Here is a 13,623-nt window from a genome sequence, read left to right on the forward strand (position 1 = left end):
ACTTTAAACTGCTTACCAAAGATTGCAGTGGTCATCTATGAAATATGACGTTTTAAGTCGGACAGTTCTATTGTAACCGCTTTTAAAGAAGCTTCAGCAGACTCCGCCCTTTGCACTAAGGCAACTTTTCTTTGTCCGAGGCTTTTCTATCTGCAGCAAACCCGACTTTCAGTTTCTCTGCTTCATCAAGGCTGAATTTGAATTTGGCTTCGGCCTTCCGGGTCTCTGATTCTTGATGTTTAAACCTCTGCTTCAAATTAGCCAGTTGAGATTCAGCTTTAGTGGAGGTTTCCTGCACAGGCATGGTTCAAGCAATCATAAGCAGACATGTTAATATGCATAAGTCACAAGCCTTTTGCAAGCAATAGCACTTGGCACTTGGGGGCTAATGTGTGCAAAAGTTCTTCTTTGTTTATGCATTTTGTGAACCAGTTCAGTTTTTTCAAGCCAAGCCGGCCCCTAAGGGCTAGGCTCTGGAATTCTTTCACACACTAAGAATGAACCGGCTCAGCTTTTTTAAGCTAAGTCGGCCCATGAGGGCTACGACCTACAAGTATTATGTTCTATTCATGAGAATGAACCGACTCAGCTTTGTCAAGATAAGCTGGTTTATGGGGGCTACAGCTTGAAGCTTTTTACTTTATGAAAATTGAAGTCTTCACCATACTCTACTAAATCTTTCCTATGGCTAAGACTTGGGGGCTGGTGGATTATATTAACAAAGGAGGTAGAAGTTCATACCTCATACTTTTGGTGCATCTATTTGACAATGCCCATCTCAAGTTTGCGGCCATCATGAACTTGGCTAAGAAAGCCAGAGAGGAGTTCACTGACACCCAGTTGAGTGTAATTGGACAGATCAAACTTGGCTTTCCGCCTTTCGACAAGTTCTTCCTTGGCCAAGACTGTGGGATTCCTCGGCTCTGTGTAGCTGGTGCTAGTGACAAGAACGTCTTCAGCCTCTTCAGCAGCCATGGCAGGGCTCGGTGGTTTAGCTCCTAAGGAGTCAATGGTCATAGGGTCCACAGGAGTCTCTGGTATTTCTGGTGGCACCTTGTCAGCTATGTTTTCAGCATTTTGGATTGAAGCTTCAGATTCTGGAGGTTGTTTCTCCAGCTCATGTGTCTTGGGATCTTCAGTCGGCTTGATTGTCTTGGCTTTCTTGCTTGGTTTGGCTCTACCACTGAAGAAATAAAAGATCAGTATGAGTGCTTACAAAGTTGAAACAATGACGACTGAAATTATTACCTAGGGGTAGTCTTGAAAGCCGGTAGCTGAGTTCCGGTTGAGTCGTCAGAAGAGGAATTTGAGGTTCCCTGGTAGTTTGAGTCGGAAGGATTAAGTGGACGGCGAATAAGACCTGCCTTGGGATAAAAAAGAGTTTGAATTTTGAGGCACCTCTTTCCGACACTTGCGAACTGGTGTATTGGGTAAGCTAGAGGATAACTCTCCTTCCCACTGTCCCGGGTCTGGCGTCGGGTCTCATGCTACTATTGCTTCAAAAGAAAGTTTGGATCCAAGTAAGCTAGAGGGTGTGAAAATCTTACTTTCCGGGTCTCACGTCAAATTTTCTGTCTTGGCAAAGGCTTTGAGTTGGGTTGTGAAGGCGCAGACCGGTTGTGAAGGCGCAAACTGGGCACTCAATGCTCAAGCCCTGGTCCATGCCGGCAAGGTGAAGGAGCTGGAGGTGGAGCGGGATGGCGTGAAGAACAAGGCCCTGGAGCTGGCGAAGGAGAAGGACACAATCAGCAGCGCCTTGGTGGAGGCGCAGACCGCAGTCCTTGATAAGGCCGAGCTACTCTCCCAAGCCAACGGCTCCATCAAGGACCTGAAGCTGAAGCTAGAGGGCCTTGAGGGGACACTTTTGGAGGCAAGGTCCCGGGAGGAGACCCTGACCAAGAATCTGGAGAAGGAGAGGCAGCTGCGGAGGAATGACGCTGCCAACCATGAGGATTACATGAAGGGCAAAAACCTCTGGATCAGCCGCCTCACCGACGTCGCCGGTAGGATCTCCATGAAGCTGGCTGCCATGGGGATGCCGAACGTGAGGTACGCCCCGGAGCTGAACGGGAGTCCCAACACCAAGCTAACCCTGTTCTTCGAGGGTGTTCTTGGAGCCTTGGAGCAGTTTCGCTCTAACAGAGCGAGCTCTCTGGCCAATGAGGCCCGGCAGCTTTGCCGGGGTGCCATGACCAAGGTCCCCACCAAGGTGGCATACTGGAAACCCAACCTCGACTTCGACGTCGCGCTGGAGAGCTTATCGGAGGGTGTGGACCTCGCGACGCTCGAGGAGCGTATCGAGCCCATCATCAGCCATGTCAACGGAATTCAGAGGCTAGAGGGCCAGCGCCGAGACTAGGCACCCCATTTCTCATCACCGCTGCAGGTTCACGACCAAGATAATTTTTATCTTTAGTTAGAACCGCAGCAAAAATTGATCTAATATAACCCTGCTGTATTTTTGAAATGATGCATGTTATTTTCCAATTTGATCTCTCTCTGTATGTCCACCCTACATTAATTGTGTAGGCTTGCTGGCGCGTAAACCCAAGCTGCGATGCCTCGAGGACGGATCCCCAATAGCCTGCCGGGTGTGTTTTCTGCCAGGCGAACCACCTTAACGTTCTCAGCGCGGCCGCTCGAACTGTCGAGCGGACTCGAGACAGAACGAGAGTGTTGCCAATAGCAGGAGGCCACCGTGTCGTTCTCGACGCAGCCGCTCGAACTGTTGAGTGGAGTCGAAATAGAACCAGGGAGTTGCCAATAGTGGAAGTGCCCCATCACGTGCAGGTTTCTCATACAGAGGGAAAGATCTCCAAGGAAAACAATCTCATATGAAAAGAATTGCTCAAAGTTTTGCGTGACTTAGCTTTCCTATCGCTGCGCGAGCATTCTCTGCACCCGCAAATGATGCCGCTTGTTTGGTCGCCTTGATCCTTGGAAGCCATGGCGATGAAGAACTGCTAGACTAACTACTAAACCGGATTTTCACAACTGCACCCCCTACCTGGCGCGCCAAAGATGTCGGTGGGAACGACACCTATGGGATCACTGGAATCCCTACTATGGTTGGCGGGCGCGAGGTTGTGGCAAGAGCGGGTTTAGGAGTCAGCACAAAGATCATTTACCCAGGTTTGGGCCGCGAGGATGCGTAATACCCTAGTCCTTCTTTGGTATATATTTGAGTGTTCTTGGAGTTCTTGAACTAGCTATAGTGTGTGCATAGTCCAAAAGAGCCGTATCCCTCTCCAGTATGCCTCGGGCCTCCTTTTATAGTCAAAGGGGGCACCACAGTGGCACACAGGAGGTGGAAAGGTATACAATGGCTGAGCTTATCGTCTGCCATTACGGGACAAAATGCATTAAATGCGCCCCTTAGGTGTCCCCTTGCTTTATTGGGGACAGTAATGAGGCCCGTCCCGTTTGTCGCCGCCTCGCCTTGCTTCGATACACGTCCAGGCCAACAAGGCGTGCAGCGCCATGTAGGCTGGCAGGCTGCTGAGTTGGTGTAGTGGCAATGTCTTCACAAAGATCTGCATGCCACCACGCACGTGCTTGCTGAGTTGGTCTAGAGGCCGCACGTCGCCACGCAGGTGCTTGCCTAGCTGGCTGTGCTGGCAGCTGCATGGGGAGCGGCAGCGGAGTCTTGGCAGATGCGGGCCTGTCCGCGGCCCCGCTGATGTCCTCGGCAAGGGTCTTGCCAGGGCATCGCGGTCGTCCTCGGCAAGGATCTTGCCGGAGGTCTCGTGGGTTTCCTTGGCAAGGATCTTACCGAGGATCACCGTCTTCTGGTCCTCATCTGATCTTGTGTGTTAATGATCTTCACGAAGATCTACATGCCACCATGGAGGCGCCTCCCGAGACTTGGTTCCAATGTGGTTGATGGCGTTGGAACCCTTGGGCTCAAGGTTGGCGCGCTCTGCTGGTGTTGGGCAAGTTGCCCCGGCAAGGTTCTTGCCGGGGCTGCGGAGGCTGCCCCGGCAAGGGTCTTCCCGGGGAGCCTACCTCGCCCTCTAGCTTCTTGTGTCTCTGGTCTTGGTGTTGCTCTAGTCGTCTTGTGGCTTCGGCTTCCCTCCTCTGTCCTCCTAAGTGAGGCCGTGGGCACGGCTCTGATTGCCCGTGCACAAGTAAAGGGGTACAAAGAAGAGCCCCTACTTTTGTACACCGACACCGTGTAATGACTTCTAAAACATTGTGTTTGTCGTTCTAACAACACATTTATTCAACCAACAGATGAAGTATACTACTGATTGTACATTGAAAACAGCAACAACAGCAACCAGGGCTGGGGGTGCAACAGAAGAAGTAAGCAGGCTAGAATAGTGAAGACGCAGCTCTCTCTTCCAAACCAAACATCAGCCATCATTACAAAAGGGCTACCAAAAAAGAACAAGTGTATGCATCAAACTAAATAAAGATGGACGCACCTACTACACAAAGTGTACGCATCTAACAAACTGGCTCAGTTAGACGTTATTATTTATTAAGCTGTGGAGATTGGCTGACGGCTTGAACCAGATGGGTGCCTGGCGGGGGAAACTCCAGCCAGCAGGTCGAAGTCTGATACTTGTGACCCTCTCTCATACTCTGGGATGTAGAGCATGGCGGCACATATCAGGGTATGGTGCATGCAGAGACGCATGGTACGCTATGTACACACAGTTTTGCCTGGTGAATGAAACTGTGCTGCCATCATGATCCTTGCCATCAGTTATCTCCTGGTTAATCGGATAATTCAGTCCGACAAACAGAGAGCGTGTACCAAGGCTACTTTCCAGCCTCTAGTCAAAAATTCCTGAAGGCCCAGAGAAGCTCGGATCCTGCTCAAAGACCTTGCAGTGACTGTGATTGTATTCCGCGAAACAACACGTTTGGTACATGCGAACGATCATCAATCGTTCGCCGTCGTCTGATCAAGCAAGGAACCACCTGCAATAGCCATGCCGCTTTTCTTTGAAAGGTTCTGGGATTAGGAAGGGTAGGGACACCAGGCGGCCTACAACATCATATCAAGTTGGAGTCAAATAAAAAAGGGCTCATGATGTAGTCAATATTAAGAACAACATGTTATGAGCATGAATATTTTTTCAGTAAATGTTGACACTAATATAAGCAAGCCATCAAGATATCATAGGAAAGTAACATACTGCTATAACAGCCATTTGTAGCGATGACTGGAGTAGGCCAGCAATACGTCCAGCCATAGAAGGAGTTGGCAGCGTAAATGAAGCCCTTGTGTTCAATGGAATCAGAGAACCATGGAGGATGTATGATCTTGCGATGGACGTGCAGATTTATCCACTTACCGTAGTGACTTGTCAGATAGGCGAGACCGCGGTTGAAGAACGCAATTAGCCTGAAGTCTTTATAATTCACAGATCTTGTGGGCACTTGGAAGATTACAACCTTGAGCAAATCAAACTTGGTATCATGTTGGCTACTATAAGATTCCGAGTATTTTGGGCCGCGGTGCCAAAGCAGTGCAGTGTTAGTCGAAGGAAGGGGGATCAATCATCGGATGTAGACTTGCACGAGCATCCAGCTGCCGCGACCATCGACGAGCACCATCCAAGACGTGTTAATGCCGACCCAGTACATATCGTTAATGTAGTTGAGGGTGACGGGGATTGTATCGCAGTCAAGGGGGTTGATGCTCGCCACCCTACGATCGTTATGTTGCGTGACACGCCGTTTCTAAGATCAGGCGGCATCAGCAAGCAAGGAGCTGGCTTAAAAAGCTCCGGCCTGAGGGCTTTGAGTAAACGGTACAGCCCCGACGAGCACGCGGCGAGGGGCAGGGTACTGAGATTGTCCACACGCGAAACAATGAGCTTGATTACCTCTGCGGGGAGCGAATTCTAGCCACTCTTTCGGCGGACGCTACTCGGTTCTGCCATTGTTAGTGCTTGGGTTTCGTATGAGGGGGGAGGTGCCTTAACGGGGATGGAAGATTGGATGAGGGGGGAGGCGCCTTAGCAGGGATGGAAGAGAGGACAAAGATGGAGAAGAGAATATGTGCTGCGGGAAGTGGATAGGCGATGATGACTATAGCATGCCGCTTGACTTACGAGACACATACCAGTAGTGTAGGGTCATATCGAAGTCAGACAACTTGCTTGAGTGATCACAGTACTGGTACTCCCTACAGTACCTACTACTATGCCCTAACTTGCTTGAGTAGAGTAGTAGTGGAGTAGGACTCTGCTCTACTACTAGCACCAGAAGACTAGTATATTCTAATCTAAAATAGTTACAAACTTCAATCCCGAGCGTGGAACGACTACGAACTGCCATCGGTGCTAACTCCAATCCCCAGCAAATGTTCGCTGGGAGACATGGCAGTCGCAAACGCCCGCGACGCAGTTACAGTACATGTGTAAGGGTGGCGGTTTTGTCAAATACTATGGCTTAAAAACAGGCCACCGTCGGATGGAAATCTGACGGTTACGTGGGATTCGCCAGGATTGAGCTCGTGTCAAACAATCGCCAGATATCATTACTAAAAAAAGGTTAAAACACCCGGGGCTATAACTTGCACCGGCTGACCACTAACAATGATACTAACATAGTTGTAAAATGGTCAAAGACCGAGTCTACGTGGTGTTTGGAATTATATGCAAAAAAATTAGCAAGATGCCCGTGCATTGCACAGCACACCATCTTCACCAACTCGGTTTTTTCTCTACTCCTACTCCTATAAAAGACTCAGTTGGTGATGATGGAGGCGAGGAGGCGTGTTCAGCCGGGCGTGCAGCGGACGGCGCAGTACTATTCGATTTGTTAGAAAAAACAAAGAAGAGTAGTAGAGATAGAGATAAGAGTAGAGATAGAGATTTAGGGAGGAGCACCATCTACTGCTTCGTGTGCTACTCCTGTGCTCCATTCGGCGGCCATAATGTCCCCTACAGCCACTCCCTCCTATGCTCCATTCGGCGGGCGCTGCCGAAATTTGGGGAGCGCACTCTCATGACTGCTGGCAGCCACGACTCACCGACGAGGACTTCTTCCCCGACCTCGGCAACCTCTTCCTCAACAACATGGGTGACAACCTCAACGTCAACGGTGCTGCTCCCGTTGCACCGTATGTGTTTTCGTCCTTCCTGTTTGAAATCGTGGTAGAATTCATGTTTCTACTCTGTATCCTACTAGATTCTATCTGTTCATCTACTATGCTAGTCCACATGATTAGTTTAATCTCTGTTATAGCCATCATGATTTATTTTGTGCTTATTCAGATTAAATCTCGTAGTAACTTTCTCATATATTCAACTGGCGCAATGTCCCCTACAACCACTCCCGTTTCATGGACGGCCTGGTCGATGCCTCCAAGGAGCCCTTCGTCTATTGCTATGAGTGTCCGATGCCGTTTTGGGGCTCGCCAGTGGACATCGCCCATCACCTCACGGATGCGTGCAGCGGTCACTACTGGGCCTTGGCAGAGAACATCAAGTACGAGACATGCTACCCGTTCACCATGCCAGAGTCGCTGGAGGATCACCGCCGCCTACTAGTCTCGGAGGAGGACGACAGCGTCTTCCTCTTGATCGTGGGCATCGGCGAGGCCCGCGTAGGCCACCGCCCCTTCTCTGTAGTGTGCGTCAGGGGCGATGCCGCTGATGCTGGCACTGACACGAGGCCGATGTATGGGTGCTTGCTCACTGTTACTACCCCTCCGAGGTACATGGGCGGCGACACCGGCTCCATCATGCTGACTAGGGCTATGCAGAGCTGGGACCTTCTCACCGATGTGGACATGGAAGACGCATGGTATGATTTACCCGCCAACATGGTGCACGGGGACCCCAAGGAGATTCACCGGGACATACGCATTATCAAGTTAAATGTTGATCATTAGTCTTCGCTCAGTGTAATCCACTGTCTAAGCATGTGGAGACCTCCATGCATGATCTTGCTCTATTGGAGTATCGCACATGAATAAAAGTGTATCCATTTATAGTTTAGTCTAGAATCTTCCTTGTATGAATTTTTACTACAGTACTGGTGAAAGACTTACTATGAACCATTTCTTACATCTCCTCTGCCCCTTCCAAGTCATCCTGATTTCATCCCTCCGTCTAGGTGTATAAGGGCATGGTTAACACTTAATAGTATAGCTAATTGTTGACTATAAGAAAGTGTCATGTCATCTATAGCCAACATGTATAACAATTGATACTAAAAAACTAATTCTTCAAGATCATTTCTTGCAAAGCACAATAAGTGTTATTTCTTCACAAGTTTTGGATGTAGGTTGAACAGTTGAATGCTTTTTTTTGCAAAAGATACCTTTTTACTATTTCACCCGGATGTTTGTGAGCTCTAGAGATGAAATAATATCCGAAGAAACCTATCGATACCCATTACACATGAGATGACCCCCACATCCTTTGTCAAAAGAAACAACTCCCCGATCAATGCATTGCACTCTTCCGTGCAATGCACGGGCACCTTACTCCTATAGATTAGTACGACCGAAAATTGAACTAACATTATATATAGTACGATAAATGTTGATGCATGTCACCTAAAATTATATCATTGAAAACTATATTCAAATACGAATCCAACGATATAGTTTTTGTTGACATGCACTAACATTTTGTTAGTTAAATCTTTAGTCAAATTCAATGGGGGACTAATAAACCACGACCGATGTAGTACAAGTGCAGAGGGCGGCGCTGCACGGGAGTCTCACGACTCTCGCCCCGCTCGTGGCGTGGCAGTAAAGCCGTCATATCACAAAACCCAACCACTACCAGTAATAAGTGGCCTGGCAAAATAAACGGAAAAGCAACCATCACATCCCTCTGTCTTTTTTGCATTTCATCTCTCTGCATTTACTTTCTCCGGTTCATCTCGCACACTCGACCCCTAGCTACTACTCCTAGTATCCCTAGCTACTACTCCTAGGGCCAGTTCTTTTGGCAGCTTAAAAAATAAGCCGTCTCTTCCCCAGCTTTTCCCATAAGACTAGTCACAGTGGAGAGTAACATTAAGGCGCCTCACTCATTTATTTGGGATTCTAAACTACTACTAGTACCTCTGTCCTGGTTTATTCATCACCATTGTAATTTGTGGTAAATTTTGATCAAAAATTTAAATGATAAAATGTTAGTGCATGTGACATGCACAAACATTTCATTAGTTAAATTTATGATCAAAATTTGACACAGATTACAATGGGGACCAATAAACCATGACGGAGCTAGTAGTAATGGGATTACTACTAATCTAGAAGCCTAAACGAACTAGCCCCTGGTACTCCTACTAGTAGTACTAGTACTCAAGTTGGAATTCCAATTGCACGGCACAACTTGTTAGGAAAAAAATTCGATACAGGGTGTAGGAAGTGGTTTGGGAATTTGCATGCCTTTCCGACCAGTGAGATACTCCGTACAAAGTACGACAGAGATATAACCACAGAGAAGGAAGCTAAAAGTAAACAATCAAACGAGCATTTTTGCATTTGTTTTGCATTGAATCGTTTCACAAGCTTGACTAGTGCTACTTTTCTACTTTTACAAAAACCGCATCGTAATGTTAAAACATGCATTTGCACATACATAAGTAATAGTAGTACTCCCTCTGTCTAGGTGTATAAAGTCTTCCCTCCTTCTTGGTCATGGTGCACAACCAAAGATGACTTATTCACCTGGACGGAGGGAGTAGCACAATCTGCAAGCATATATAGAGAGAGACGTGCAATGCGATAGTATATAGTAAAGTTTGTGCTATATGCACCTACTTACAAAATGCATACAGATACACAAGGTTTCCAAACTTTCCCTCTTACATACTTAATTAAGGACGCTAATAATTCCCGAACGTTCGGGATTTATCATTTGCGTCCCAAAACTAATGAGATCACCTTACAAAACTAAATTATACTCCTACTAAAAAGACACAACGCTCGCAGGAGCGCTTGCGGCGCACCACGAGTGCCCTGGTGTGCAGCCGTTTCCCAGCGCGCCGACACAATGCCTCTTCCTCAGCCTCACAACTCGCAAGGTGCTGATTGGCGGCTTGCCGGCGGGCGAGCATGATCTCACCGGTGTGGTGATCCGGCGCCAACAGGTACTCCTTGTTGGAAGCGTGCACCCAGTACATGTAACGCCAAGCGTAGATGAGGCACTTGGGCTCGACTGCACTCAGGGCTTTGGCACGGGCGTCCTCCACCACCCTCACGGCCCTTGCACGAGCCTTCTGCCAAAGAGCCAATTGCTTGACTCTCTCAGACGTGATATAAACCTGCCAGGCAGCTTGCCCTGCAGCACACTTCTCTTCCTCGGCCTTCTTCTCCGCCTCTATTTTGGCGTGCTCTGCCGGCGGCAAAGCCTCCCACATGGTGACATCCATTTCTTTCCAAATCTCCTCAAGGCTGGGGGGGGCTCGGCGGGCAGCACGGCGTTCTCCTCGTAGCAGGGAGCCAACGCGTCCTTGCTACCTCTTGAGCATGCGTTGATTTTTCCCTTGAAGAGGAAAGGGTGATGCAGCAAAGTAGCGTAAGTATTTCCCTCATTTTTGAGAACCAAGGTATCAATCTAGGAGGAGGCTCCATGCAAGTCCCTTGTACCTACACAAACAAACAAGAACCTCACAACCAATGCGATAAAGGGGTTGTAAATCCCTTCACGACCACTTGCGAAAGTGAGATCTAATAGAGATAATAAGATAAGATAAATTTTTTTGGTATTTTTATGATATAGATTGAAAAGTTAACATTGCAAAATAAACTAGATTGGAAACTTATATGATGGAAAATAGACCCGGGGACCATAGGTTTCACTAGTGGCTTCTCTCAGATAGCATAAGTATTACAGTGGGTGAACAAATTACTATCGAGCAATTGATAGAAAAGTGCATAGTTATGAGAATATCTAGGCATGATCATGTATATAGGCATCACGTTCGCGACTAGACAGACTTCTGCTTGCATCTACTACTTTTACTCCACACGTCGACTGCTATCCAGCATGCATCTAGAGTATTAATTTCATAAGAACAGAGTAACGCATTAGGCAAGATGACATGATTTAGAGGGATAAACTCAAGCAATATGATATAAACCCCATCTTTTTATCCTCGATGGCAACAATACAATACGTGCCTTGCTGCCCCTGCTGTCACTGGGAAAGGACGCCGCAAGATTGAACCCAAAGCTAAGCACTTCTCCCATTGCAAGAAAGATCAATCTAGTAGGCCAAACCAAACTGATAATTCGAAGAGAATTGTAAAGATAACCAATCATACATAAAAGAATTCAGAGGAGATTCAAATATTTCTCATAGATAAACTTGATCATAAACCCACAATTCATCGGATCTCGGCAAACACACCGCAAATAGATCTCCAAGAAGTTCGAGGAGAACATTGTATTGATATTCAAAGAGAGAGAAGAAGCCATCTAGCTATTTACTATGGCCCGAAAGTCTGTGGTAAACTACTCACAACTCATTGGAGAGGCTATGGTGTTGATGTAGAAGCCCTCCATGATCGATTCCCCTTCTGGCGGAGCACCGAAAAAGGCCCCAAGATGGGATCTCATGGGTACAGAAGGTTGCGGCGGTGGAAATAGGGTTTTGTGGTGCTCCTGGATGTTTTCGGGGTACGTAGATATATATATAGGCGAAGGAAGTTGGTCAGGGGAGCCACGAGGGGCCCACGAGGGTGGGAGGCGCACCCACCCCCCTAGGGCATGCCCTCCTGCCTCGTGGCCGCCTCGGCTGCTTCTTGACGTCCACTCCAAGTCTCCTGGATTGCGTTTGTTCCAAAAAGATCGCTCCCGAAGGTTTCATTCCGTTTGGACCCGTTTGATATTCCTTTTCTTCAAAACACTGAAATAGGCAAAAAAAACAGCAATTTGGGCTCGGCCTCCGGTTAATAGGTTAGTCCCAAAAATGATATAAAGTGTATAGTAAAGCCCATAAACATCCAAAACGGGTAATATAATAGCAGTGGAACAATAAAAAATTATAGATACATTGGAGACGTATCAAGCATCCCCAAGCTTAATTCGTGCTCGTGCTCGAGTAGGTAAATGATAAAAATAATTTTTTTGATGTGGAATGCTACCTAGCATATTTCTCAATGTAATTTTATTTACTGTGGCATGAATGTTCAGATCCAAATGATTCAAGAGAAAAGTTCATATTGACATAAGAATTGTAATACTTCAAGCATACTAACAAGTAATCATGTCTTCTCAAAATAATATGGCTAAAGAAAGTTTATCCCTACAAAATGATATAGTTAGGCTATGTTTCATTTTTGTCACACAAAGTACTCCCATCATGCACAACCCCGGTTTCAGACAAGAAATTGGTTCATACTTTTTAACACGCTTCATCTTTTTCAACTCTCACGCAATACATGAACGTGAGCCATGGATATTGCACTATGGGTGGAATAGAATATGATGTTGGAGGTTGTGTGGAGAAGATAAAAAAAGAGAAAGTCTCACATTGACGAGGCTAATCAACGGGCTATGGAAATGCCCATCAATTGATGTCAACATGAGGAGTAGGGATTGCCATGCAATGGATGCACTAGAGCTATAAATGTATGAAAGCTCAACAAAAGAAACTAAGTGGGTGTGCATCCAACTTGCTTGCTCACGAAGACCTAGCGCATTTTGAGGAAGCCCATCGTTGGAATATACAAGCCAAGTTCTATAATGAAAAATTCCCACTTAGCAATTGAAAGTGACAAAATAAGACACTCTCTATCATAAAGATCATGGTGCTACTTTGAAGCACAAGTGTGGAAAAGGATAGTGGTGTCATGAAGCTGCCAACTCCTTCACAATGTCATTTCCTTCCATGTCTTGACCTGAACAATACCATATTGTGTTAATGCAATTTTAAACTATGTCACTTTATTCGTTAGTAAGAATGTGATGAATTATCAGCACTGATACTTTTATGTGAAAAACCTGTCATCTGTCTGCTTGTTTATCTTTCAAAGTGAGGAGGATATAAGTGTTAAACAAGTGCAGTCTCATCAGCTTGCTCAGCTGCTTGCGCTGTAGCTCCCCAGCAGGGCTAACCTTTCTTGAACTCTATTGAAGTGTTGTCGGTTTTGTATATTATTTTGTCAGCGTGTTTATTTGCACTAGTGGCGATCTTTGATGCCAGTGTATGTAATCTGTTGTCTGCTTGTACTTTATTATCATAATGGCGAACTGTGATGCCCAGTGGATGTAATATGCCGTAATTTGTTTATTGTATAGTCTAGGTTTTTTCTTATTCACGATGCTGCAGTTATTTTACTGTATATACATCATGTCTTCGCAGTAAACCATTATGACACATAATCGGGCCGTCATGCAATCACGATGTATGATCCGCATCATGGGCCCCGTTATCTTGTTTCGTTAAAAGGCCTAAATATAAACTGTCCCACTAGTTGATCCGGGCCTTTAATAGGCTGAGTAAACCGCCAGCCCTCTTTTTGCAAGAAAACTCAATGGGCTTTTAGGAGGCTGAGAAGTAGGTTGGACCTGAAACGTGTTGAACAGCTCACGGGCCGGCAGCAGCCTGAAATGGACCCCGGCCCATGATTGTGCCAATCAAATCATGGGGTTTAAATAGGACAAAAATGTCTCGGTCCTTGTTTGGCCCAATC

The sequence above is a fragment of the Triticum dicoccoides genome, chromosome 4B, assembly GCF_002162155.2.
Source record: "Triticum dicoccoides isolate Atlit2015 ecotype Zavitan chromosome 4B, WEW_v2.0, whole genome shotgun sequence".
Lineage (NCBI taxonomy): Eukaryota > Viridiplantae > Streptophyta > Magnoliopsida > Poales > Poaceae > Triticum > Triticum dicoccoides.